Here is a 4248-nt window from a genome sequence, read left to right as displayed (position 1 = left end):
CACATTCTCCCTCTTTCCTTTACACAGAAAGAAACACCCTTAAATGGAGTTTTTCCTCATGCTTGAAAATGTGTCTTACATAAGAAACTTATACTGGGTTTCTAGCTTTTTTTTTGGTCTGTTTTTCCTCAAAATAGCAATGTTGGGGGCACCTGGGTGGCTCAGTCGGTTAAGCATCTGCCGCCTTTGGCTTAAGTCATGATCTCAGGGTTCATGGGTTCAAGCCCCACATCAGGCTCTGTGCTGATAGCCCAGAACATGGAGACTGCTTCATATTCCGTGTCTCCCTCTCTCTTTCTCTGCCCCTCACCCACTGGTGCTGTCTCTCTCTCATAAATAAATATTTTTTTAAAAAAATTTAAATAACAAGACATATTTTTGGCTGACAAACTGCACCCCTTCAGTATGAATTCTGTGATAATGAGTAAAGGTTGAAGAGTGATTAAAGACCTTACTACATTCTTTACATTGTTAAGGTTTCTGTAAAGTAGAAATTTTGTGATGTCAGGTAAGGTGTCAAGGGTCCATTAAAGACCCGGTCACCTTCTTTACATTTGTAACATTTCAATCCGGTATGAATTCTGTGATGTTTAATCAGGTGTGATTGTTGGCTAAAGGCCTTGTCACATTGTTTACATTGGTAAGGTTTCTCTCCAGTATGGATTCTGTGATATCAAGTAAGGTTTGAGTGCTGGGTAAAGGCCTTGCCACATTCCTTACATTTGTAAGGTTTCTCTCCAGTATGAATTCTGTGATGTTCAGTAAGAGGTGAGTGTTTGGTAAGGGCCATCCCACATATTTTATGTATGTAAGGATTCTCTCCTGTATGGATTTTCCCATGTCCACTGAGTGATGAGCCATACTTAAAAGTTTCACCACATTCTTCACATTTGTAAGGTTTCTCTCCAGTATGCGTTTGCTGATGTTGAATTAGTGTTGAGTGCCAGTTGAAGGCTTTGCCACATTCCTTACAAATGTAACCTTTCTGTCCATCAAGGATTGTTGTGTTTATATTTAGTGTTGATGACTGACTAAACATGTTTCCATGTTCATTGCATGTGTATGGGTTTTTTCCCACGTGGCTCCTCGGATGATCACCAACACTGGAGGACTGGTTAAGAATTTCCCCACACTCAGTATATTCAGAAAGATTCTCTCCCAAATGTATTTTCTTCTAATAAGGTTTGAGCTTTGATAAAAGACCTCCCTACATGTAGTACAGTCACAAAGGTTCTCTGGCAAATGAGTCCTTAGAAATTTATTAACGTTTGAATCCTGGTTAAATATTTTCCCAGATTCACTACAATGAGCAATTCTGTTTTCATTGAAAATGCTGTGGTTTTGTTCTAAGGTCGACTGCTCAGGGAAGGACCCCTCAAATGGATACCACTTACCATTTTTGTCTTCCTTTTTCAATCTCTGGTTTCGGAAATATTTGACTGAAAGGTTAATGCAATCCTATTGTCAAAACAGTACAAATAAGAATTTTCAGCACGGACTAGGTCACTTTCCAGATTTTCCAAATTTTTGTTCTGCAAATATGTCTGACCATTTGAATTGAGCCTTTGATTATAGAAACACACTGCCTTGCAGAAGTAGTGGACTTAGAAAGGGGGGGGGTTTCCAAAATGTTTTATATCCTTCACTGTTTGGGGCAGTGAGATTCATATAGTGGGCAGTTGTCTCTGTTTGCATATGTGCTCCATGAGATCTTTGATGCCATTGTCTCTCTCCAAAACTGTTCCAGTCTATCATTAAGCGTCCATTCTCAAGGGCACTATGTTTTTCTCTACCCACTGACACTCTTTGGAAAGAAGTTTCTCTGCACATCTTTGGAAGGGGGCTCTGGGTATCATTTGAAGATACAGCTGAAAGGTAATGAATAAAAGTAAAATCATTCCACTTTCTGCCGTCAGATGAATACAATTAATATTTCTTATACACAAAACTGAAATCAGAGAACTCCACTTCAGGAAAAAAGAATCATTAGTTTTTCTACTTCACTCGAATTGTATCTGAATTTAAATCCAAATATTTTTTTTTATAAACTTATTGTTGGCATATTTTACAACTTTGATGATGTTTGTTTATTTAGAAATGAAAGGTTTTAGGGTGCTTGGGTGGCTCAGAGGGTTGGGCATCTGACTCTTGGTTTCAGCTGAGGTCATCATTTCATCCTTTGTGAGTTCCAGCCCCACATCCCGCTCTGCACTGACAGTGTGGGCCCTGCTTGGAATTCTCTCATCTCTCGTTGCCCCTCCTCCATTCTTTCCCTGTCACTCAAAATACACGGAAGAATAAAAACCATAAATTAAATGAAAGTCTTTGCTTGTTTGATTTTTTAAAAATTGTGTGTAATAATGTCTTCTAAGTGCTATATTCATAACGGTTTTCATTTAGAGCATTCCATGGTTGATATTAATGAATATACTTTACAATTTTACTGTCCATGAAGACATGCCAATAATTCAAAACGTTCCTTTTTTCATGGGTACACAGTCACAGTTTAGTATTATATCTACAGAGGCATCTACGTGGCTCAGTAGGTTCAGCGTCTGACTTCAACTCAGGCCATGAATTCATCATCCGTGAGTTGGAGCCCTGTGTTGGGCTCTGTGCTGACAGCTCAGAGCCTGGAGCCTGCTTCAGATTCTGTGTCTCCCTCTCTCTCTGCCCCTCCCATACTCACACTCTGTCTCTCCCTCTCAAAACTAAATTAAAAAAAGATTAAAAATTTATGAAAAGCAAACAATTTATAATTATAGCCACAAAAGGGCTCATGGGTGGTGGCTTAGTTGGTTAAGAGTCTGACAGTTGATTTCGGCTCAGGTCATGATCTCACATTTCAGGAGTTTGAGTCCTGCATGGGGCTCTGCGGTGACAGCGCACAGCATGCTTAGGATTCCCTCTCTCTCTCTCTCTCTCTCTCCTTCTCTCTCTGTTCCTCCCCTCCTTGTGCTCCCTCTCTCAAAACAAAAAAATAAAATTCTACTAGGTTTCCTTTAAATAATTCACCTTATGTAGAATTTTTTGGGTTATATTTTGTCTTATTCTGTTTTTGCAATTCCATAGTAATGTGTTTCCTTTTGTATAGGACTTTACACAGCATTCTTTTTCAACTTCAGCTTGAAGTGTGGTTTTGTTTTTACCTGTGTATTTTGTTATAGGGTGACAATTTTCGACTCATTACATTTTCAGACAATGTCAGTGTAACTCAAAAATGAATCAGCTGTATGCCCTTTGCCAATAAAATGATCTAAGTATTCATGTGTAGAAATATTACCCATGATACTTTGTGAATCGTCCTGTGTTTTTCTTTCCTGGGTTAGTCGTCAGTGAATGTTGTCTCACGTCTACGTGAGTTGTCATAATAATAGAATTGATTTCATTATCTATTTATTGGTGGATGTATTGTGTACATATTTTCATTGCAGTTTCTTTAGAGATTACTTAAAACATCTTAAAGGTGTAACAAAACATTATATTCAGCACAGAACTTAACAGAGGGGTTGAACTCACAAACTGTGAGACCATGAAATCAAGAGACGAAATCAATAGCCATACTCTTGACCAACTGAGCACCCTGACATCCTATGTACCCCTAATATTAAACTGTGACTGTGTACCCATGAAAAAAGGAACATTATCAATTATTGGCATGTCTTCATGGATGGTAAAATTGTAAACTATATTCATTAAAATCAACCATGAAACCTCTAAGGAAAACTTGTACAAATTAAGCAGCTAAAGACATTAAATAGTGTATTATGTTACTATATCCCTCCAATAACACAGAATTTAGGGGTACAATACATTCTTTAGAATCAAGCATACAAAAATCTTTCCTTTCTTTTAAGTTTTTTCAAGTGTATTGAAAGAGAGAAAGAGAGAAAGGGAGAGAGAGACAGAGACAGAGACAGAGACAAAGAGAGAAAATAGGAGGGGCAGAGAGAGAGGGAGAGAATCCCAAGCAGGCTCCATGCTGTCAGGACAGAGCTTGATACAGGGATAGAACTCACAAAGCATGAGATCATGACCTGAAGCGAAATGAAGGGTCAAATTCTCAACCCCCTGAGCCACCTAGGTGCCTCAAAACCTTTCATTTCTAAATAAACAAACACCATCAATGTTGTAAACAGGCCAACAAGCGCTTTACAAAAAAAAAAAATCTTTGAGATCAAATTCAGATACATTCTGAGGGAAGTAGAAACACTAATGATTCATTTTTCCTGATGTAAAATTACATTT

The sequence above is a fragment of the Acinonyx jubatus genome, chromosome E2, assembly GCF_027475565.1.
Source record: "Acinonyx jubatus isolate Ajub_Pintada_27869175 chromosome E2, VMU_Ajub_asm_v1.0, whole genome shotgun sequence".
NCBI classification, from domain to species: Eukaryota; Metazoa; Chordata; class Mammalia; order Carnivora; family Felidae; genus Acinonyx; species Acinonyx jubatus.
The sequence above is the reverse complement of the archived record's forward strand: the minus strand, read 5'-3'. Positions refer to the sequence as shown.